Genomic DNA, 25,449 nt, shown 5'->3' with positions numbered 1-25,449 from the left:
TACGACTGTGCCCATGCATTCTTGCCTGTCTTCTGGCTACTAACGATAACTCTCTATGCTCTTATTCAAGGCCAGCCATTCCACCTGTATATCATATCCCATCCACTTTGCCTACTCAAGGATATTACACTAGTAATTCTCTTTTTTGTCTCCTGCATCAATTTCCCCTCTTTGTTCTATGTTTTCTTTTAGCAGTAAGACATGCTCTTCCATCTCCAAAACAACCTCTCTTGATTTCACTTCTACCTGTGGCTACTATTCCATTTCTCACTTTATCTTTATAGCAAAGAATTAATTATCTACAACCATTACCTCTAGTTTATCTCCCCCTAGTCCATGAACCCACTGGACTCAGACTTTAAGTCTCACCACTTGCCTTATACAATTTCATATTTTTTAAAGAAGATTCTTAAAGAAACAAGAAAATATGTATTTATGTAGTCTTTTATATCAATCCATTTCCAGTGCTCTTCATTTCCTCCTGTGGACTTACCATCTGATGTCCTTTCCTTTCAGCCCAAAGGACTCCCTTTGGCATTTCTTATAGGGCAGGTCTACTAGCAACAAACTCCCTCAAATTTGTTTATCTGGGAATGTCTTAATTTATCTTTCATTTTTGAAGGATACTTTTCTGGAATATAAAATTGTTGGTTGATTCTTTTTTTTTCATATCACACTTTGAATATTCCATTCCACTGCCTTCCAGCCTCCATTGTTTCACGTGAGAAACCTCCATTGTTTCAGATGAGAAATTAGTCGTTAATCACATTGATGCGCCATTATACATGATGGTAGTTTTTCTCTTGATGCTTTAAGGACTTTCTTTTTGTTGTTGGTTTTCAACAGTTTATATCTTGTGTTTAGGTGTGGATCTCTTTGTAATTATCCTAGTTAGGCTGGGTGAGCTACTTGAATATGTAAATTAATGATTTTAATCAAATTTGCTATGTTTTTGGACATCATTTTTTCAGATATTTTTTTCTGACATTTTTCTTCCCTCACCCATTACACGTACATTGGTATGCTGTTCCACAAGTTTCTGAGGCTCTGTTCACTTTTCTTCAATTTCCATTCTTTTCATTCTTCAGTAGATAATTTCTGTTTGTATCTCTTTAAGTTCACTGATTCTTTTTTTCTACTATCTTGAATCTGCTTTTCAGCCCCTCTAGTGAATTTTTCATTTCAATTATTGCTTATTTCTACTTCTAGAAATTACATTTTAAATTCTAAAAAAAATTTGTTGCCTTATTGAGTATCTTTATTTGTTGATTTATTACTGTCCTCCTTTATTTCGATTCTTTAAACATTATTTCTTTTAGTTCCTTCATATTTATAATAACTCCTTTGATGTCTTTGCCTGCTAAATCCAATTTCTGGGGACACTGAGATACATCTTACTGACTTCTGCTTTTCCTAAAAATGAGTCATACTTTCCTGTCTCTTTGCATATTTTATTGAAAACTGGATTTTTAAATACTATATTGTAGCAACTCGGGATTCTGATTTTCTCCCTCAAGGCTGTCTTTTGTGTTTGTGTGTTTAGAAACTTGCTTTGGTTAAATCTATGAAATCTGTGTCAAGTGTGTGGCTGCTGGTGTCCCTGCTCAGTTTATTTTGTTGTTGTTGTTTGTTTTTATTTTTAAGTCTGGCTTCCTAGGAGTCACTCTTGTATCTGAGTAGCCTAATGGTCACCCAATGTTGGGATAGAAATTGACTTCTGTCCTCTGATAATTGATTTGTGTGTGTGAGACAGGAGGGAAGGGGGCAAGGCACAGCCATTCAAGGAATGACAGCAGTTAACACAAAAATGGTGTAAGATTCAACCCCCAGTAGCCCTTGAGGCTCAAGATGGCAGGAGATTTGACTTCTAGTAGACCTTGGGCTTATTATATGCTCATTGTAATATTAACTAACAAGGTAAATGGCACTCACACGGGTGTCATGACAGCTCCAAGGCTAATCATAAAAGGTCAAAGAGTGGGCAATGGCCAAATTTCTGGGAATCCCAGCCCCTTCTTCAGGGTAGTTAGAATGGTCCTTCCACTTGTCAGCATGTGAAGCTACTGAGCCCATAAAAACTGGCAACACAGAGCCCCATGGCCGCCTTTCTCGCTCCCTCATCTTTGGAGATGGCTCACACTCTGTCTGTGGAGTGTGTATCTATTTTTACTTTAACCTGAGCACCACACATCACAGCCTTTCTCTTGCCTTCTGAAACAGCCTACACTCTATGCAGTATTTATCTCTCTAAATAAATCTACCTTTACTCAACTGTGGCTCGCTCTTGAATTCTTTACTGCGCAAAGCTAAGGACCCACACTTGGCAGGGCATGTCCTAGGGACTCAGCCGAGACCTGGGACACGACCCCTCCTCACACCCTACATTCATTTTTCCTGTATCATGTGGCCAGGGGAACATATTTAAAGTTCAGGCTGTTTCCAATTCTATTTGGGCTTTTACTTTTACTTTCCATTGAGCCTTTTCATAGCTCCTCCATGCATGAATTCTCAAGGTCAGCCAGGAGTATGTGGTTATCTTAGGCCCTCTGTTCTCAGCTGCAACTGCGCACACCCTCAGCTGGGAATACTCTCCTCCCAACCACAACCTCAGGTTAGCAGAATCATAAGTCCTCTTCTGCACCAAATCAAGTGAGCCCTCTTTGACTGTGGCAGCCAACCTGCTGGTCCTCACAGCATCCCCCAACCCTGGCAAAATCTCCATGCTGACTGGGCTCGGGGGAGGGCTGGAAAATGGGAGCATCCCAAGAAGGGATGCCACAGAGTCCCACAATTATTATTGAATTTCAGCAGTTGTTCAAGCACAAACACTTATCTGATTATTCTATGCCTTTGGCCGGTTTCCAGGTGCTAAAAATGATTGTTCTCATTGATTTTTTCCAGTTTTGTAGTTGCTTTTGGGGGGAGATCATTTACCCACCTCCTCTGCCACACCTGCAAGTCCCACCCACCTCAACAAAAATTTGATGAAAAATAAGTGACTAAGCCCTGTGTTATCTGTCTTCTACCTCTATCACACTACTGAAACTGTGCCATCAAAATATTATCAGCTGCCTCCCAGGCACTAAAACAGGCTTTGAGTAAAACAGACTTGGGTTGAATTCCAGCTCTGCTACTTAGTAATTGTGTACTTGGATACTTATCTTCTCCAAGTCTTGGTTTTTTTTCTTTTGTTAAATGGCCAAAACAATGCCTATGGTGTCATTGTGAGGAGGGTGGGGTCTGAGTAAGCATCTGGGTGGGACACTTCAGGGTTCTTTTCCAACACAGTGTTTGTCAGAAGGCCTGAGCTTCTGTTCAGACTGAGTCTGGAATGCCTCTTGACCTCTTTTTATCACCTTTACACTCAGTGGAGACAACTGGTGGGAATGCAAGGATAAGATCATGAAAATTCTTTGAAGGTGGATTGATTACACACAACTATAAAGTATTATTATGCCTTATTATGATGTTCTTTGGGAACTTGAAAAAATCCCTTTCTGGGAAATTCTGATCATAGCAGAATTATTTAAAAAAGGGAAGCTACTGAAAATTATTCCCCTAACTTACTTTTCCCCTGGATGTTTTAACCATTATGTTAATATTTTCTCAATGATCAGGAGCACAGGTAAATCCTTCTTAATTACAAATTCTCATGTTTTTATTTTATTTTTGACTTTTTTTTTAAACTCACATTTTCAAGTATTTCTTGTAAGAACTGAAGGGCATGGTCCCCCAAATCGGAAATAAAACATCAATTTGGTGATTAAAGATGGAGAAAAAGAAACATGACCAAACAGAATGCTTGGAATATGAAATAAAAATAGGGTGGCAACACCATCACTATTTAGGGCCTTACTGAAAATTCAGCTCTTTCTGCGGGAAATGCATGTTTAAAAACAGAATAAGAAACAATTGCTCTTCCATATTCTTTTAAATTTCTTCCTTTTTGTCCTCTCTTTAGTCAGCCAAGAACTATTTATCATTCACTATTGTTACTTGCTTTTTCATGTGTCAGCCAGGCTGCCAGCTCTCTGAAGGCAGGTGCTACCCCTCTGTAGCCACCCTGATGCCTGGCACTGTCCTTGCTATCACCTGCATTCAGCAGTTATGCTCTTTTTCACTCGCTTACTCAGAAAGCTTCAGTAACTCTCCACTGTCCCTAAAAGTGGTCCTCAGATTTTTTGGGTGTGTATGTGTGCCTATCAGGAAACTCATGTTTGCACACCCTCTCTCTAATAAACACACATGTAATTTATTTTTCAATTATTTATACACTATTCTAATTTTTTTGTATAAATTATAAACATCTACCAATATAGGAAGTTTAAGAGGATGACATTTAAAAAGTATAAACAGAATTTGTAATATTTTCTCTCTGTACCTCTTGCATACTTCACTCTGGAGACCACTGTTCTGCAGGATAAAATCCAAGTTTTTAAAAACCATAGTCCTCAAACTGGGACCCAGGTAACTTGAGAGCACAGAGCATAGACAGCAGTAAGGGGCTCAGTTTCCAGATTCTAAACAACCACTCCTGGATGTGATCTTCCATGGGAATGGCTGACACTGAGGTGATTACTCTTTTCCAGCCTCCCCTTCCCAACAGCTCTGACCCTTCACAACAGAAAGGCATTCCTTAGTCATCCTGAACTGTTGAGAATGCATCACACCTGAGGGAGAATCTCTTGGGAGCCAAGTAAGAAACTGACAGTGCAGCACCTTATTTCATCCCCTCAACAAATTCCAGCCAGCTTCTGTGCCTTGGGCAGTGGATATCCTAGGATCAGTAGTCACAAGGGAAGTGGTGGAAGTCCTTGAAGTAACATAGTGTTTTCAATTAAAAACGAAGCTAAGCTTTTCCCGAGAGAAAAGTAGTCTATTTAACTGCCTAGTTTAGCCATTGTAGACCAGTTCTGCCAAGTGATCTTTCCATAAGTGAAATGAGCTAGATCTGGGACTCCATGTTTTTGATGAGTCTATATGCAAAGCACTTATCCGATACATAATACACCAGACAGAAATGCCATCATCTGCAACTATTTCAACTTTTTTTAAAAACATGGAACACTTCATGAATTTGCATATCATCCTTGCACAGGGGCCATGCTAATTCTCCCTGTATCGTTCCAGTTTTAGCGCATGTGCTGTATACTCTCAAGGGAGCACTCTTTCAACTTTCGATGGCCACCGCCTTACACTAACATTCACAATGTTCACAACCAGCCCAGACACTTTTCCAGCTTATCCCCTGCCAGTCCCTCCCAGGCCTCGGCCAAGCCACACTCATACTCCTAGGCACTCCTTCAGATCTGCACCTGTGTGTATGCTCATGCCGGTTCCTCCATCAGAAACACCTTTTCCTCCCATATCTGTATGTGGAATTCCTACCTAACATCTTCTTGGTCTGAAGCACTAATTAGGCATTGAGGATGCAAAATGAACACAACAATAGCCTCGGCCCTGTTTTCACAGGATTTAAGAGTCTAGTATGCGAGACAGACAGAAAAGCAGTGACAATATGGTATCACAGAGCTATAATGGGAACCATGAGGTGGTGGGAACCAGCAGGAGCACCCTCCCTTCACCTGGGGAGGTCAAGGAAATCTTGGAGGAAGTGGCCAGAAAGCCAGGACCCACCAATGAGCAGGCATTAACTTGACATTTTGCAGGGAGGGAAGGAGAGGACTGATCGTAGCTGAGAGAACAAAAGTGAGCTGAATTGACATTGTTAAGGCAAGTCCTTTGTGAAAAAGAAAAAAAAAAAGAGGTAAGTCCTCTGTGAAGTCAGGATTTGACCATGAGAGACACACTTACCTAACTCTAGGATCCAGACAGAAATTTTTCCCAAGTTCAATCTGTTTCATGTTTTTGAAAGCATGGTCATATTCTCTCAAAAGCCCGATTTAGAACAGGCTAAAAGTCAAGGGAGAGGTCATCTCTAGAAAAATTTTCCCTTGCTTTTTGCCAAATACAAAATATTTGAACCCCAAGCTCAACTGTGGAGGGAATGGGTAGACTTTTTATGTTGGGTTCGCCAGAAATAGTGCTCAATGAATACTCTTAAGACATCTGTGAAGAAAGTCACAGGTAGGTGGTACATGTGGTTCTGTTCTGAGGGTGGAGGAACCCTCTAAAGAAACAAGTTAATGAAATAAGAAAAGCCTCAGAAGAGAAAAACTCAGTTTCCAGGGCCAAATGAAAGGAAGAGAGTATGAGGGCTCAAGGTATCTGGCTCTCACTCCTCACTTCTGAGCCCACCCTGTACTGTCCCAAGCCAGAGGCCCTGAAAGCACCTTCATCGAGGGATGCTCAATTCTCCACTGTGTCACCACCCACACTGATCTGTTATCAAGCTATTTATTTCTGTGAAAGAGTTTCCTCTACAAATACATTAGTAGAAGAGAGGTATGACAGATGTGACATCAGCCATCCAATATTTCCTATACTGGTCACAATTTGGTACCCATTAACCCTTTGTTCATTCAAAACAGAAAAACAATCAATCTTCGAGTTCTCTGATACAGTCCTTCCATGCATCATTACAATGGATTTTTATCTTATATCTCATCCTATTTTCTTAGTTGTTTATCTTCTTCAAGCACCTATATGGAGGGTTAACACTTTCTCTATGAAACTATTCACAATGGCAGTAGACTCAGGTCTCATCCATGAGGGCTTCGTTATTGAAGCATCAAAGGATGTCCTTAAAAAACACTGACTGCATATGGAAGTCACATGACATGGACCCCAAGAACTACATAACCATTTAGGTTCCAGTAGGTTAATTATATTGTTGGTAAAGCTACTTCATCTCTTTCTGGAAAACCATTATAAGCTCATCCCAGAACACAAAAACTCATTTCCGTTAGAATGTTATTATCAAGCCCTAAAGGGTCAGAACTATTATAACATTTCTCCATTACAAATGTTTCCTATCAGTGATACCATATTTTTCCAGATGGGTGGGGCAACTGTAATTCTGCTCTAAACTTCTGCTTCCTTCCAGTTCCCCAAGCGGTTTCTGATTATGGTTTTTAACAAAGTTTCCAACAATGGTGAATTGAGGTTTGTATTGAAGTATGTATATAAATGTGTTTGCAAATGGGTTTAGACCCTTTTGTAAAAAGGGCCTGAAGTCTCCTAAATAGAAAAATCATCAAGTAAATCAGAACTGACTTAAGAGTTTGGAAAATGGTAGTAGAGCTTACTGACCTTATATCAAAGCATGGCCAAGGCCACATTTTAACACCTCCTGACTCCCATATTAATTTCATTTCTGTCATCCTCTTCATCCTTTAAAATTCCTTCCACTCAGCAGTATCAGTTCCATTCAGGAGAACAAATATATTGTGACTTCTGTTTCTGATACTTCCCTGTGTTCAGTGATGGAAAACAGTTTCAGTTTTCAGTCTTGCACCTGAGAACCGTGCAGGTGTAATGAAATGACTTAAGCCTCATCTTCTCCTGAAGCCTCAGGTTTTCCTAAGAGAAAACACATATAGCACATGCCAGTTCATTTAGTCCGGAGGGCTGCTCAAAACGGAGTCCATTTTCTTGTAGGGGGTCAGTTTAGTCTCTTTTTAGGTAAGCTGACTGCACATGAATACTACCTTGGTGGCAGAGCTTTCCCTGGGCAAAAGGTCGGCCTGTACCTGTAACCCAACCTCTCCTTCCCGGACAAAGTCTTGCAGCGTCGTGGCGCTTCCAGCAGATGGCGCCGCAGCTGAATTTTCGCGACCTGCTCTCTAAACCTAAAGAAGAGTCTGGAATAAACAGGAAGAATTTTTTTTTTAGCATTCCAGTTTTCAACATATATTGCCTTCTGTGTCGGGCCAGAAGCTCTTTTTTCCTACTTGACTGAGTTGAAATGCATTTGAGATGTTTAATCAGTAATTACGCAATATCAAACTTTTTTTTTTAAGGATTTCCACTCTTTCAAAGGACTCAAGAATCAAGTTTTCGAGTAGCATAAACCGTCACAAGGGAACAGTGGTTCAGAAACGTTAATAGTCAGCAGTACGAGAAGAAACGCTGCCTCAAAAAAGACAAGCAAGGCGTGGCAGAGAATAACCTCGCGGGGCCGCAGCGGAAGTGACCTTGCCGGGCGGGGCAGCGGCCGCGGGCGCTCTGAAAATAGCGCCGCCTGCTGGTGAAAAGGGAGAAAGCTCAGATCTCGCCAGAGGCTGCGGCGTCGCTCCCTGAGCCACTTAGTTCCGACAGACATTCCAAACACGTTTGCACTCAAGATGCTACACGCTATGCCCCCTACTCAACAAAACTGAAAGTAATGAGCAGAACCAGAGCAGCCTTTCTGTCGAAAAGAGAAATCTTAGGGGCCTGTTGTGGTGGTTTTGAGATATGAATGTTTCAAATGCTTGACTGTTGTTAATACTTCCTAAAGCTAAAGAGTGGATTTGATTTTAATGGTATAATTGTTATTTAAAGCAATCATAAAGGAGAGTGAAAAATAGAACCTGATTGGGGCTCTCTTTCACTTATCCCATCTTGCTTCAAGTTATTTACAAAATAGTAAAAAGGTTATCAGAAGCAAATTGACAAAAAGGGCAGAGGGTTGAATTTCAAGGTGGTTGTGCTTATCACTTTTTATTGTGGCCTCTCATTTTTATTCCAGGATCGTTGCAGTGCCACTTCTAGAGTCCCTCCTCCTCTCCCCACTTCCTTTTCCTCCTCACTCATTTGACAGGAGCCTCCGCAATCATCTGCTTAGAATACGTCATCGTCATCTACTGGGAGAGAATTGTGGTACCACCTTTCTCCCCCTATGGCTGAAGCCCACAGAAAGAAGATGACGATTGCCCTTCAGCTTTCGAGCCAGCGCGATTGCCAGGAATTGTAACCTGCAAGATGATGAGAAAGTGCAGTTTCCCCCTTCTTACGCTGCATACAGCTTTATGTTGCCCTTCATTAAGCTGATGCTTTCTCCTGCAGAGCCCTGTACTTCACATTGCCCAAATGGTGCCCTAATAACCTCTTCGTCCCTTCCACTTGCAAAAATTCAGCGCATGAAATGTAAGGAATTATACATCCCCATTTTTCTTTTAGTAAGGGAGTGAAGGCCCATAGGTGGACAATTTCATTTGAACTAGTCATGCTGTTTATCAGGTCCCTGTTCTCTGACATGAAAATTCCTATTTCCCATCAAGGCATAGCTGTAGGCGTTAATTATAGGATCTGGTTCAAAGCAGATGCGCAGTAGCACCAGAAATTAGGAATCCAACTGGAACAGAAGCTTCTTGAGGGTCCTGGAGCAGAAAAGTTGGGCCCTCAAGTCCTGTACAGTCTGAATCCAACAAGATGAGCACTGAGAGCTCAGTGCGTGGAGGACAAAGAAGAATAATGGATATATAGTAACTTAGTCAATCAGGGAAAGGATCCAAGACATGCCTGACTTTTGTTTATCAGCTGAGAAACAGAAGGAAATGAGGGGAATGTCTCCCTAAGTGTTACTGTGTTACAAAAGTGTCCTTTGGGGAGAGGACACAAGAACAGGGCTGCTGATAACATTAATAATGTGCAGGCAGACACACATCTCCCCACATGTCCAAAACTGCTGAACCCAGTGTGACTAAACTAATCATCAGGGACACAGCACTGAGCCTCTCCTGCTGCAGTCCTCGGTGGGGATCGGCTGAGACAAAGCAAAGTGGCTTCTCTGAGGGGGAGGGGTGCCTGCTTTCTCTTTGTTCTTCCTTGGAAAATGGGCTCTCTCTCAAGTCTTATACACCAGTGGCTTTCACCTCCTGAAGAAGGGCAAAATAAGTTAGTTGTGTCCTAATAATGCTTTGGGCAGCATATTTTTGGAGCCTGGAACTCACTGTGAAATGTAAGATCAAACTTCTTTTAAAGTTCTAACACGTACGTTTCATTCTGGGTTTCTAGTCAGCAATTTCAGAAAGGTGCCTCTCTTTATCAAATACAAATTTTCTCCTTCTGAAAGCGGTATTGGAGGAGAGTGCTCTGAATCAACTTAACCTAATAATTACATGTCCTGCACCTTACTGTTAAGAATCTCTTCTCACAGGGGTATGATTTAATGAGCAAATTCCTTTGTCTGCTAAGAAATCCTTTTGGTAGTAATAGGGGTCTCTGAGAAGTCACACCTTTTTGCACTGTAAGTGATTTTTTTTTGTTTCTCATAAGAATGATTTAACACAGCTCCTTTAAAAGTAAAAAGATTTAGTATTGTCTATCCCTGACTTAAGTGAGGAACTAAGACAAAGGGTGTTTGTCCCTGTACCAGGAATAGGCCTGCCACTCCCCAAGCCCTCAGAGCATCTGCTCCCTGGACTGATGCTTAAACCAAAAGCCACACATGGCTTCTGTGCTTGACAGCTGAGGCCTTTTATATCTAGTTGGAATTTTAGTTTGGGTCAGCTGGAATAGGTCTGTACACATAACAGAAAATGGGCTCTGTTGATCAGAGAAAGCTCTGGGCTGATAAAGATGAGGCTGACATTTTGGAAATACATTTTGTTTCATTTCCTGGGAATTTACCCCCCCAAATAAGATAACGTTAATCCTTTCACATGACATCCTCAGGCCCTTTAAGACAATTCCTACTCTTTTGGTATTTTATCTGCCTACTAAATACCAGTTATTTTGTCTGGAGTAACAGAATATCTGCATATTTCTGCTCAGCCAAGACTTGGGCCCTGTGGGAGCAGCTCTTTTCTCCCAGCTCCTGGGGACCTCATTCTTCTCAGCACTTTAAAGAGGAAGTGAGAGCAACCCTCAGCCAGGAAACCAACCCAGCATCAGGGTGTGATCTGATGGCTCAGGTTCCATAGGTGAGGCCCAGGCGAGCTTCTAAAATAATTCTGAAGCTAGACAAGGAACGAATAAGCAGATGTTAAAGGATTAGACTTATACCTTTGTAATCAACAGAAAATTTTGATAAAATAGCACTGGGCATGTATATCCACAATACTACCCTGTGTTTATGTTATTATCTGTTACCCAGAGAGCCTATTACAGAATGTCTTTCTTCTGACAGGTACAAAGTTCTTTCCAGGGTTAACCTCATACATTCAGGCACTTTAATTTAACAACTAATAAGCACTTTGAGGGCAAGAGCCCCATCTTGCACTTCCTTTATATTTCAAACAGTACCCAGCAGGTTATTAGACATGCAGTAGGCATTCAGGAAATACTTGCTTTTATATATATATAGAGAGAGAGAGAGAGAGAGGGAGAGAGAGAGAGACTAAAAGAACAATGACTGTGCTTTAATCCCGAGATGAGACCTGCTTTTATTGTCACATCTGAAGAAAACGGATAGTGACACTCTGTAGACAGAAAATGGAAGTGGGGATATTGCAACTTCTCTGACTGATAATGATGACAGCAGCTGACTTTCCTATATACCAGAAACTGTATAAGGACTTTGCATACATTATCTCATTTAAACCTCACCACAGCCCCACAGGCTAAGTTTACTATTATTATTACCCTTATTTTACAGATGATAAAACATTACTGAAGCCACACAACAACTAACAAATAGCCACATCAGGACTTGAATCCAGAGATAAGTCTGCAAAGTGTCTGCTTTTAGGCACGTTCCTGTTCCAGAATATCTAATAACGACATTGTTCCATTTACTAACTACCCTTCTTTGAGGGACTGTCTCACAACATAATATCTGACGTGGGAGGGAGAGAGGGAAGATGGTGAGCAAACACAATGCATAATGAGTATGTCTCAGTCTGCAGGGTTTTGACATTCTTTCCTATGCATTATCTCATTTAATCCTGACAGCACCTTATCAAGTATGTTACTATTATCTCTTATATAAAAGGAATGTATTTCTGGAAAACAGGCAGTTTTGGTTTTTTTTTAAGTAAATGCTAAAATTCAGAAGCCAAGAGGCAGCAAATAATCTGTTAACACTGTGCCCACCCTAGGCCTCTCATCCCAGCTCGGAGTGTTGGTGTGAGTGCTTCCTACATTTCTTTCCTTTCTTACTTATTAACACTCCAAAGAGCCATAAAGGTTATGCTTGACTCTACCTGCCCCAATAACACAAATATGATCAAATGTTGACTTGCCATGCCACTAAGCCATTTCAAAAGCAGAGGCAAAGTAGAGAGGAAACAATAAAAGGGAGAGTGCACGGAGTACTATGTAATGTAACAATTACAAAGAATGATTTAAAAATGTATCATGAAAGGATCTCCATAAGACATAGTAAGTTAAAAAAAGAAAAGAAAAGAAAAACAAGTTGAGGGATTAAAAAGTACATCACAGTGTTATTTATGTTTTAGAAAGATACAAAACAGTATAATACAGATACACACACATAGAAAGCAGTTGGTTATATTTCAGATTGATAACTGTTTTCTCTGGGGAGAGGACTGGGGCCAAGGTGAGGTGAATAGTATTGGCAGACTTTTTCTTTCTCTTTTTACAAGATAATTTATTCCAATAATGTGTATGTAACAGAAAAAAAGAAAGAAAGGACAGAAAAGAAACACGTGATGTGTTAGAAAATAAAAGGCTAGCAACATGCAGTAAAGTAAGTGGTACAAATACAGGAACTAAAGTCCACTGCCTCATTTAGGTCCATAAGAGACCAACAGAGTCGAAGAGAGCTCTCATGTTAGCATTATTTTATGAATTGGATGATTTTTAAGAACGTATTGTCTCCTGACTCTACCAGAAATACAGTGCTGAGAAGTACACTAGGCTTGGAGCCAGACGACCCGGGTTCCAGGCCTGACTCTGCATTTCTCTGTAACTCTGGACTAACTTCTCAGGGCCTTAGTTTCTTTATCTGTTAAGATAACAGTAACATACTTAACAGTGTTTCAAGGATTAAATACAGTAATGTACAGGAAAGAACAGCAAAATCGTGGAGACTGAGACTTATAAATTGCATTTGTGTTTACTCTCTTCCCATTCTCTCTCTCCTATTTCAGAGAATTTTTTTATACGCCTTTAAGATGTATGAATGTCCCACAATGAGACAGAGTTAACAAACCATTAGTCTTCAGTATAATATTTGCTGATAACAGGGCTCTGTTATTTGAAGCTTTAGGTTATGCAAATGCATAGTTTTTAAGCTTCAATAACCAGTATTCATGTATTTATTTTAAGGAATATAGTTACTTGATTCCATCTGTAAAATATACTCTTTTCTTGTAAAACCTACTTTTGATACAAGAACTAAAATATCCAAATCAGAGAGGCCATTTAAAGTATAAGCCAAAAATGCATTACATTTTTTTGCATTTTAAAATTGCTTATTCATGGTGCTACTAAAATTTCAGGCTATCCTGAAATTTTGAGAATCCAGTTATAATTCTTACTACAAAAAGGGTTGCAGAAATAATAAGAGGAACACTAATATTGCAATATAATTAAACACAAAAGAGAAACATGAATAAATTAATAAGTATCAGTTGCCTACATACAGCACCATATCCACACCGCATGATATAACTATTTTCAATTACAGCCTCACCTTTGAAACAGAGCCAGGTTCTCATCTGTTTTTGCTGGATGTGTCTGTGTTAAAAGGCGCAGGGACCTGAAGGTTTCTGGTGAAGTAAATAAGGATCCAGCTTAAGTTGTTTTGCAGTTTGAGTTCAGAAAGGATCCATTTAAAGGAACCAATTCCAAGCACACAAAGCCCACATCCCTCCCAAGCTCCTCCACCCCATTAAACCGGGCTGTCATTTTAGAGCTGGGCGCCCATTGTTCACGTTCTTCTACTCTAATTAGACTTGACAGATTGCTCTTTCTAGCTAGACTGGCTATTGCCAAGAACAGAGAGAAGAGATGAGGCTGACCTTGTCTTTATGCCCTTGGGATCAGTGCCCCACCCCCCATCCTAGTCCACAGACACAGAAAAGCATCCCCAGCAGTTCAAATCTGCTCCCCTTCTCCTGCAGCCTCCTTCTTACAGCCCCCCTGGCAGTCTCAGCACCACTGACTTTTCTTACTTTCAGTACTGTGAGATTCAAACCCTCGGAGGCTGTGCAAGTGGAATAAGGGTGCACTAATATCTTTCATACTCCAACCCTTGGTTCTTCCCTGCAGGCCTGAGGGGAAAACAGTTCAGCTTTTCTAAAGGGAAAGATACTGCGGTTCCACCCGGGAGCAGGAACTATTGATCGCTGAATAAAACAGAGCTCAGGAAGGATTCAGGCCCTGGTGCTGCCTCCACATGTCTGAAGCAAATCTCTTACCCTGCCGACCTCAGTTTCTGTAGCTGTAAAATGCCATCAATAATTCTTGAACTTTTATCATATCAAAAAAATGTTATACTGGTATTATAGAAAAATTAGATAATAAAATTATGGAGCTGGAAATGATCTTAGAGATCATCTAGTCCAATATCTTTGTTTGGAAGATTAAAAAACACAGGCCAAAAGATGGAGGTGACGTGCACAGTGTCGTGAAATTAGTTCATAGATTTTAAACACCTGGTGCTGAACAAGTCTTCTAATTAGCTTTGTTACTGACCTGCCTTTTCCCAGTTTATGCTATGCTTGATAATAAACCTTATTGGCCAGGAAAGCAATTTTCTCCAAGGAAGGAATTCCCCCCACCCAATGACTACGTTTTCAGAAATGTTCCCTTTACTGAGAATCCAGTGGTTTTGTAATAGAACCTGAATCACTCAATGCCACATGCCTCTCATAGCAACACAGGATGAAACATAGCAGGCTGGAGGTCTGGGGCCCTGTCCTCAAATAGAAGCGGCCCTGCCTTTTACCTAAGCCTGGATGTGCCCATAGCCTCAAGAGCTGTGAGCAGGAGAGATTGCTAGGAATTTCTTCCTGGAAAAAATCTAGTGTTTCCCAGGTTGTAATGTCAACCCATTCATTTATCATTCATTCACCTACTCACAAGCATGTATTAAAAGCCCATTTTTTGCTAAGCCCATTTTTATAAGCCCATGGGGGCTGGTAAGACTACTATGAGTAGGACCCAGTCTCAAGGAGCCTCAGAAGGAGCCAGCAGTGTAGACACTTATGTGCAGGAGAGCACATAGGGACTAGGATGGAAGGAGGAGATGGTCAGTTTGCTTTGGTTGAGGTTTAAAGAGCCAGAAAAATGTCATAGAGGATAATTGACCTGAGCTTTTGGGAAATGAAGGTTATTTTCCAGGTGGAAGTGAGGCAAGTACATGGCATTCAGACAGAGAGTGAGCCTGGTATTTAGGGGAAGAAAAAGAAGATTTTGGTCTGCACAGTATGGGGAAGCATCAACCAAAAATGAGATTGGAAATTTAGGTAGAGATCAGTGAAAACATTGTATGACATAGGAAGTTTAGATTTTACTGTGGCAGTTCATGGGAATGTTTGAAGACTTTCAAGCAGGGAAGTAATGTGATCCAAACTGCATTTTAAAAGATGGCTCTGATGGCCTCCAGTGTGGAGGACAGAAAGGGGAAGTGGTGGGAAGGAGCAAGTCTCAAGGCAAAGAGACTTTAGGAAACAACTATGAAAGTTTAGGAAAGACAAGACAGCTGACTCAGTCTCTTCAAAAAGTCAATGAGAAGAACGAAACGGAGGGAACTGTTTTACTTTCCAAGAGGCTTCAACTACATGCAGTGTGTGGACCTTGTTTGCATCCTGATTCAAACAGATCAGCTGTAAAGAAAAAATTTGGAAGACAGAGTATTAGATAAAATTAAGCATTCTTGTTAATTTTATTAAGTATGATAATGCCACTGTGGTAATGTAATATAACAGCCTACTGAAGTGTTTGAGGGTGAGATGTCACAATGTCTGGATTTGCTCTAAAATGTAGAAATAACAGCTGAAGTAGCTATGGCAAAAAGTTAATAATTACTAAATCCAGATGATGGGTATGTAGGAGTTTGTTACACCTATGTATATTTAAAAGTCTTCAAAATAAAAAGCTAACATTTTAGGCAAAGGATAATGAGACACTAAATTAAAGAAGTTAGAATAAAAATGGGGAGGAGAAGAGGGCTATGAGAGATAGTAAAAAGGCAGAATTAACAACACTCAGTAACTGCTTGTAAGTGGTTGTTAAAAAATCAAAGAGTTGAAGTGACTTCCAGGCTTTCATTTGGGTGCCTGGGTAGATGGGAGACAGTTCACTCTTTCAGGCATGTGGAATTGAACTTTGAGGGAAACACTGAGTTAGCAGGCAATTAGATGTGTAGATTTAAAGGTCAGAAGAGAGCCTGGGGCTGGTGGTGTGGATTTGTGAGCTGTCAGCTCACAAACACTTGGCTGGTGATTCAAACCACTGGAAGAGCATGGCAGATGAGAAGGGGAGATGGCTGAGGAAGAAGCCCAAGGCACACCTGCATGTAAGAAGAGGGAATAGGAAGAACTTGCAAAAGAGACAGAAGAATGGCCAGAGAGGTATGAGGAGAAATAGGAAAAAAATCATTTCTGGAGAATCTGTCAAGAAACAATGGGTCAAAAGAATCAAATGCCCCAAATTAAAATATGAAACCCACTGGATTTAGCATCTAAATGACAATTGCCGAAGAACTTTCAGGAGAGTATAATGTGAAGAGGAGAGAGTAAGTGAAGCCTGGAAGATAAGGGAGGTCCTCACAGGAGGAGGGAGTTGGCAGGAAGGTGGCTAGAAATGGTTTGCCAATAAGCAACCTCTGGTCCAGTGGGGCGATCAAGCATCTCTGCTCAATTTAAAATACAAAACAAAAACCTCTGTTCAAAGGAGCTCAGTAGAAGTGAATTCCCAACAGAAAAAACCCTCCAAATTTTAGTTAAGGCAAGGAGGAGGAGGGTATGCTCTTCAGTGGTCTTTCAAATACAGTTCTCTCCACTAGTGGCCATCTTCCAGGTATCATAGCTGGAAAATGTTTACAAAGTATGACCGTGGTCCTGTCAAACCCCTGCCCTAAAACTTTCATTAGCTCCCAATACCTACTGAATTAGGTATAACACAGATATTGAAAGCCTTTCCATAATCTGATCCCAACTTGCTTTTTTCAGTCTGATCTTTTTGGATCTGTTTGCTTGTTTTTGCTTGTCTTGCTTTATTTTATTTTCCTTTTCATGAACTTTCCTTTCAGGATGCCAGGCTATTTGTATTAATTATATGAATTATACTACATGACATATTAATTATTACATACAATTCTATGAAATATTTAAGGAAAAGGGCTGAGAAGTATCTAGCATATAGTAGCATTCAACAGATAGTTTTTGAATACTGAACTATGTCATATTCCCCCCAACCATTTCATTCAGTTCTCTTTACTCTAAAGTATCTTTCCAAATTTCTTCATTTCATACATGCATACGAATCATGTATGATTCAGCTCAGGTGTCATCTATTTTAGGAAGCGTTTCCTGTATTCTCCAGCGGGGCTGTGGGTGCCCTTGTCTGGGCTTCTGCATCAACCCCACCTTTCTTGATGCTCAGCCTACTAGATATGCTTATATGTCTGTTTCTTTCATTAAAGTATACATTTCCTGAAGATCAAGGCTGATTTTTTTTTTACATATTTATAGCATCAGTACCTAGTGCAGCACATGGCAGTATATATGCTTTAAAAAAAGATGTATTGAACAGACCTTCACTCCCTTTCCTCTTTTCTTTAACTTCATTTTTATATATGTGATACGGTTTCTTATATGATATCCCTGCTCTACTCCTGAATGGAAGTGAACGTTATTTTTGTCACCACAGTGTCCCTTCCTGTTCTTCTGGCAACAGGTCTGATTTCTGTTGTGAGTTCTCTGCTCTTGCTCTTTGTGATCTGGATGGGGCTTCCCCAACTCCTGGCCCAAGGGTGGAGGACAAGACACAGGCCTAAGTCAGCCTAAACTGGCCAGTTATTGTCCCATTTCCTGTGGTCTCACTGGTTTGGATGAGCCTGTGCTCTAAACCTTTCCAATCCCAGTAAATCTCAGGACTTTCTTCAGAATTATTGAAAGAGGGATTCTTCCCTTTCTTTCCTTCTTTCTCTCTCTCTCTCGTTCTCTTTTTCTGCTGGACATGGAGTCAATAGGGTGCAGGGCTGCTGTAGTCATTTTCATAACACAAGGGTAAAAACCTGTTTGAAAAGGAAGGCAATGCTTGAAGGGAACACCACCAAGAGAAAGTAAGAGGAAGAAACAGAGTCCTGGTGATGGAAACAGAGCTGAATTCAGCCATTCTTGGAAAGAAAACTATTGCTTGTCAGTTTGTGTTGGGTCTTCTGTCATTTGCAACAAAACCATCCTAACAAATATATCATTTGTGCATAAAAAGTACATTGCTTGACACATGAGATTATTCAATAAATATGTGATTTAATAGATAAATAAGTTGTGGGGAACAGCAATTATATACTTCTACAGAGCAATTTGGCAATATGTATCTACAGCCTTAAAAAAGATTATCCTTCTGGAGATGGATGCTGGCGATGTTTGCACAACACTGTGCATATCCTTAATGTCACTGAACTGTACACTTAAAGATGGTTAAAATGGTATACTTTATGCTATATATTTTATCATAATAAAAAAAATAAAAGAAAGAAAAAGATCATCGTTAGACCATAAATAAAGGTTTATAGCTCAGTTAACATATGAAAACATAGGGACAAGAAAGCTTACTGCACTGTACCTACCACTAATACTAGTAATCATGCTTTACTTTTATAAATGTATCATAAGGAAATAATTAGGTAAGTATAGAAAGTATGTTTATTTGAACATTATCTATAATATCAATAGGGACTGGCTAATAAAATTATAACATATTCAAGTAATGGAATATTACATAGTCATTAAAATAAGGTAGATTTACATGCAACTTCTTATAAATATATATGTCAGAGTGCTATAAATATTAGAATTATATTAATATCAAATGGTTTCACAAAAATAAGGCAAGACTTTTATAAGATATATGAATTAGAACCAAATGGTGGGAGGGAAGAACATCATTCAGTGGCTGGTAGGAGACAAAAAAGCTCACTCAGAAAAAAACTGACCATATTTCATTGAATTTCAGAAACCACTGGCTGTAGGATGCTTCCTAATTTCAGAGATGTTAAAAGTGAAAAATTATATATCTTAGAATTAACCACATAGAATATGTTTACGGGGAGAAAATTATGCATGCACATAAATGGGATGAAGAGAAATAGGACAAAAATTTAAACTAAAGTAAACCAAAAAGGGAAACCTTTTTATGGCTTATAGAATAAAATTATTTTATACCTAGTGAAAAGAAGTTAATGAAAGGCTTTGAGGAGGGGTATAAGATGGCCATGAAAATCTTCCCTGAATGTTAGTTTTGTAACTAAACTAAAGGAAGCAAGCAACTCTTCCTGCTAATTTGGACACTGCATATTAGGTAACAGTCGGTGTTAATCCATTTACATTTTGAGATTTCTTTCTCTATGTTTTCTTAAGTTGAGGCTAGGCTTGTAATTTTAGCTTCCCCTTCTGTTTTAAGAAGGGGCTTGGCAGCTGAAGAGAGGTAAAAAGTTATGGGAGCAACAAATTGCTATTCAAGGAGAAGGTCAAATGTCTACATTTTTCATGTAAACAAATTTAGGGAACTCAGGACTTCCCCTAAAGAGTGTTCTGTGTCTCTTCCCATCTTGTTCAAAGTGGCCTCACAAGTTAGGAATTTGACCAGCTGTCTATGGGGAAATCGGCTTTAAAAATGTCAAGCATTCTCTCTCTCTCTCTCTCTCTCTCTCTCTCTCACACACACACACTCTCTCACAGATTTCAGTGCTTACGATACACCATACGTATGCTATTTACTCACGTAACTTGTTCCTTATTTTCAGTTATTTCTGTCCTCTGTAAAGTGGGAAGCATTCGGGAAGGCAACTGCTTTTAGTTATTACTATGACTCACAGTGAGTTCAAGTCAGGTGCCCAGGACCACTGCCACCAGCAACTGCCGTATCCAGAACATCATCCTAAGGGCCTCCCATTTGACATAATTACTGACCACAGACAGAGGGACCTGACCAAAAGCCACAGGTGTGGCTCTAGGCAAAATGCATTGGAAAATAAATTTACTTCATAGGATATCAGATCTAGAAGGAAACGTAAAGAACATGTAAGCCCTGAACTCCTTAACCTTTGGTAAGCAACAAACTAGCCTTTGGAGATTTTGAAACATCTTGGGGTGAGGTCCCAGGATTATATATTTTTCAAAAGACTTCACAGGCAATCCTGCTGTAAATTAAAGGCTGAGAATCACTGTTTTAATCCCATTCCTCTTATTTTACAGATGGTGACCTGAGGCCTGGAATGGTGCTTGCTTGCCCAAGATCACACACCTGGTTGAAAGCAGAATCAAGACTAGAATTCAGGGGGGAGGGTATCGCTCAGTGGTAGAGCACTGTGTTTAGCATGCACAAGGTCCTGGGTTCAATCCCCAATACCTCCATCCATCCATCAATCAATCAATCAGTCACCTCCTCTCCCCCCAAAAAGCTTTTATTTAAAAAAAAACAAACCTAGATTTTAAATCTGGTGATTCCTGGCCCACGGTCTTTATTCTTATACTACCATCCTGCCCCACTGACTGTTTTCCAAATATTTATTATTATTTGTTCCTAATACATTTGAAAATGTGTAGTTTAACCATTGGTTATCTAATTACAAATCATAGAATTGCAAAATCCAATATTTATGAAAGAAGCCAGTCACAAAAGACCACGTATTATCTGATTCCATTCATATGAAGTGCCCAGAATAGGCAACTTCATAGTGATAGAAGTAGATGAGTAAATTACCAGGAGCTGGTGGGGAAGGGTGGAAACAGGGACCGCTTTCTTTTGGGGGTGATGAAAATGTTCTAAAATTAATTGCAGTAAGAGTTGCACAACTCCGTGAATATACTAAAAACCACTGAATTATACTCTTTCAAAAGGTGAGTTGTATGGCACATGAATTATATTCCACTAAGATTGTTTTAAAAATCTAGCACTAACTTACTGGATTCTGAAAGATAATTAAACATTTTTAGTTGCTCCATTCTTCAACATTTCTCTAAAATAATAATCTGCCAATGGGTATTATCCTTAAATCTAGTTTATCCCTACTTACATGCATTTCCCAGTGCCCTTTACTCCCCAAAACAGATTAATCTTCCCAGAGTTCAGTCTGGCATCTAGGATCCTTAACCTTCATGCCACCAGACCCTGTGCCTTGGCTAAGAATGTGCCTTCTACTGACAAGACCAAATTGTACGTTCAAGGCCTCACTCATAGTCACCTCTTCAAGGGCCTTTCGTCTCCCCTACACTCGAGGTGGTCTGCCTTCCAGGGTGTAAGAGGTGACATTTTGACTAAATATTTTGATATCACATAACAAGGTCATCAGACTTCCAGCCTGAAATCTTTGGGCCTTTAGAACCCACCAGTGACCTCTTTCACTAAGTTAATGCCACATTTAATTTTTCTTATTGCATCACCCCAGGTCTAGCACCAAATTCTGTATCTGTTACTTTGTTTCTTGCTTTCTTCTGCCCATGATGCTATCCTTCCCTTCCCTTTGTTCTCATCTTCTCTGTTTATATCTGGCTAACTCTTGCTAAATATTCAGAACTCTGGAAAAATGTCACCTCTTCCAGGAAGGCTTCTCTGACACCTCTCTGCACCCTTAGGATGGTAGCCAAACTACAGTAATGGCAAGAAAGTATGGAGAAATGGACAAATTTGGAAAATACTAAGGAAGCAGAATTGATAGAACTTGCTAATGTGAGATAAAGGTAAAAATAAATCATAAAGATAATACAGAATAAACGGTGAATTTGAAAATAGGAATTGGTACAATTTAGTGTAATTTCACATATGTTTTTCCAAGCTTTATGTTATCTACAATTTTAATAAGGTGGATCTTTTATACCTTGCCAAGCACATATCCCTTAAACAACCCTTTTCTAATGTTGCTTTATTAACCTAAGGCCTTTAATGACTCTCTCCTTGCTGATGCACCAAGCCTACACTCAGCTTTGCTTTAAAGGTCTTTATAGCTAGTCCAGCCCTTCCCCAACAGCTCCACCCAGCTTTGGTCAGGCTGAGACAAGAAAGAAGGGGGCAGATCACAGCCATTTGAGGAATAACACAGCAATTAACACCAAAATGGTGGAAGATTCAACTCCCAGTAAGCCTTGAGGCTCAAGATGGCGGGAGATTTGACTTCTAGTAGACCTGGAGCTTCATTATATGCTCATTGTAATATTAACATGGTAAATGACACTCCCACAGGCACCATGACAGCTTCGAGGCTGACCATACAAGGTCAAAGAGTGGGCGGTGGCGCAATTCCTGGGAATCCTAGCCCCTTCCCCAGGGTGGTTGGAATGGTCCTCCCACTTGTTGGCACGTGAAGATACTGAGCCCATAAAAACTGGCAACACAGAGACCCATGGCCACCTTTCTCGCTCCGTTGTCTTTGGAGATGGCCCACATTCTGTCTATGGAGTGTGTATCTACTTTTACTTTAACCTGAGCACCCAATCCCCATACCTCATGGCCTTTCTCTTGTCTTCTGAAACAGCCTACACTCTGTGTAGTATGTATCTCTCTAAATAAATCTACCTTTACTCAACTGTGGCTCGCTCTTGAATTCTTTACTGCACGAAGCCAAGGACCCACACTTGGCAGGGCACATCCCAGGGACTCAACCGAGACCTGAGAGATGGCCAGCCTCTCGTCCCACATTCATTTTTTTTCCTATATCAAGGCTGGCTGCTTCTCCTCCTGCACAAGTCTTGCTCATTCCTGCTTCTAGCACTTTTGTCACCTTTTTGTCTGGGTCAGGCTTTTCCCTACCCACATCTCAAGGGCCATTCAGGGCTCAGCTTCAAGAAAACCTGCCTGGCTGGTCATGTCTCCCTGTGCCCCTTGAACTCCTGAAGCATTCATAGTTGATAGCATCCAATTTAGCACTTAATTATATATGTGCATCTAACATATTGTTTTAATATGTGTTATTCATGTTCCCTCCAACTAGATTATAATTTACTGAGGGTAGACCATGATGTATATTTTAAGATCATAAGTTCTGAAATCATACTATGCTCAAATCCTGGCTCTCCTACTTGCCAGCTAATGTCATTGGGCAAATGGCTGTCTTCTCTGTGCCTTACTTCCTCATACTTAAGATAGAGATAATAAAAGTACCCGTCTATAGGAGGGGCTATAGGTCCAAATGAGGCAAATGCCTGGCAGGTTGTAAGAACTCAACATGAGCTATTACTATTATCCTCCACATTGCTTAGTATATCACTGACACTGAGTAGATGCCTAAAAATTAATTTTTGCTGATTTAGTAGGTTGCATGTAAGTTTCTTTTAGATGCTTAAAAGAATCAGAAACTCTTGTGCTGAGGCAAAAAGGGTGTATTTGTACAGACAATAACTATTTTTTAAACATTTATCAGGACAATTTTACTTCCCAAGTTTTGAGGAGCATCTCACCATTGCCCCCATGTATTCCCTCACCTGGGTCCTGGAGCCCAGGTGAAGAAATCAAGAGGATTATCTCCCTCATTTCATAAGAAAACAGAGAATAAGCATTAGATGACAAGATAAAACTCAGATGCCTGGAGTATTCTGAGTGCCATGTACCAGCCATCTGCTAAGAATCCATAAAGAGTCCCCATATGTGTGGTTTTTTGGTTTTGATTGTGTGTACCCAAAAGAAACAAACAAATTACTGAATTGGCCTATTGGTAGTTGAGGCGACAGTATGTCTAGCAGGATGCAAGACAACAATAAAGATGAGAAGAAGGTAATTAAAGACCCAAGGCTGAGCTCTACACACACACTATCATTATATTTTATATTATACCAATTACCATGCATGCCCCTCCCCTCAATTCTCTACAAACTAAATGGCTTCAATCAGCTTATCTGGAAGAGCCCTTAAGTCTCATGTGGTCCCTGGACTGCAACCGGGCAAAATCCTTGAGACTCAGGTCACTACAGAGAAAAAAATTGTTGGGGAGGAGGGGACATGAGACTGCAGCAGATGATACTACATAGACAGTCATGGGATGTGTGGAATCCATACCATCATAAAAGAGCATAGAATGTGAACTTTTACATTTAAGTGTCATATTTTCCAAGTGAAAGATTAAAAAATAAGAGCTGTTTGAAAAACAGAATTTATTTATTTATTTTAGGATGTGATGATACAAGACAGAGGCTAGAAGGCAACTGCACTGTCACAATCCCACCTGACTCTTTCCTTGTCCAAATCCTCTTAAAGTGATGGATGAGGGGCCAGAGCTGTCAGGGCCAGTGGGAATCAAATGCAGATGTGATAGGAGGTCAGGGTGTCACGAGAAGAGTGAGCACACCTGGCTTCCAGCCCAGTTGTACCACCACCTAGCTCTGTCTCTTCGGACAGGTCACTGCACTTTTCTGGTCACTCCACTTTTCCTGGTCAGTAAGATGACCAGTGAGGGACAGGAAAATCATCTCTAAAGCTCTTTCCAGCCCTGACATTTTATGATTCTGTTGAGTCTAAGAAAATCTATGCAATATCCTGCATTGTAAATTACATTGTAGATTAGGTAAATAGATTACTATTTACCTAAAAAGTCAATCCCTCTCTCCCCTCCTCCTCTCTCTCGCTTCCTCCCAAAACTCCCCAGCGTACATACACACTGAACCTTTCTCCCTCTGACTTTCACTTCAGAATCTGAAAACTATGCCTAAGCCTAAAAATATTGTTACAACAGTGTTTTCCCCAGAGGTATCTAGGAGGCATTCGCTGAAATCTTGAATTTAAATTTGTAGTTTCAAAGGAACGGGAAGAATGATGATGATACTGAATGTCTGGCTATGTAGAGCTGTCTCAAAGCAGTTTCCCTACATGAGTTAAACAGTAGTTCCACATAAAGCTAATGATTACACTACTTCTCTATTTCCCTTCAAATGGTTCCTTAGAATTAGGATTGCTCTAAAGTCTCCATAATTGTTTTAAATCACTGGGTCTTTCAATACTGTTCTCTGATATAATTTCTGAGTAGGCAGTCAGCATAAAAAAGGACTAGGTCAGCTCTCTTTGTGTGTCAGTGCTTGGCAGCACAGCTCCTCTGGGATGTGTCTCCTGGCATCCGCCCAGCCTAGCTATCAACAATAAAAGCTTCTCTTTGTGCTTCCAGTAAGTCATAAATAAATCTCCTCAATCCCATCTCTTTTCTGAGAAGAGCTATAACCATGTCCTTTACCTTGGGTTAAAAAAAGAGAGACGTGATTGTTGCTTTAGGAAAATAGGTTTTAAATGTCCACTAAGCAGTTGTTCCTTTTCATTGTTCCCTATTCTCAACATTTAGATGTGTAATTTGAGTTGCAGTCCCTTTGGTTGCCAAGTTTCTGAGACTGGACTGCTTTCCCACTTTATGTTCCTTGCCTTTGTGAAGCTGCTCAGCCCTAAGCAATCCTCCTGGGTATGAGAAGTGTTCGTTGTGGAAGAAGGGCTCATTGCCTGAGCAGCAGGGAA

General features: G+C 40.2%; 1 pseudogene; it reads right to left on the bottom strand.

The window, feature by feature from the left end:
* Positions 1–5,053: 5,053 nt before the first annotated feature.
* On the bottom strand, positions 5,054–5,166 carry LOC116667864 (annotated as a pseudogene).
* Positions 5,167–25,449: the final 20,283 nt, after the last annotated feature.

The sequence above is a fragment of the Camelus ferus genome, chromosome 12 (genome assembly GCF_009834535.1).
Source record: "Camelus ferus isolate YT-003-E chromosome 12, BCGSAC_Cfer_1.0, whole genome shotgun sequence".
In the NCBI taxonomy this organism is placed as follows: Eukaryota; Metazoa; Chordata; class Mammalia; order Artiodactyla; family Camelidae; genus Camelus; species Camelus ferus.
Note: the sequence above shows the minus strand (reverse complement) of the source record. Positions and strands in the feature narration are given on the sequence as shown.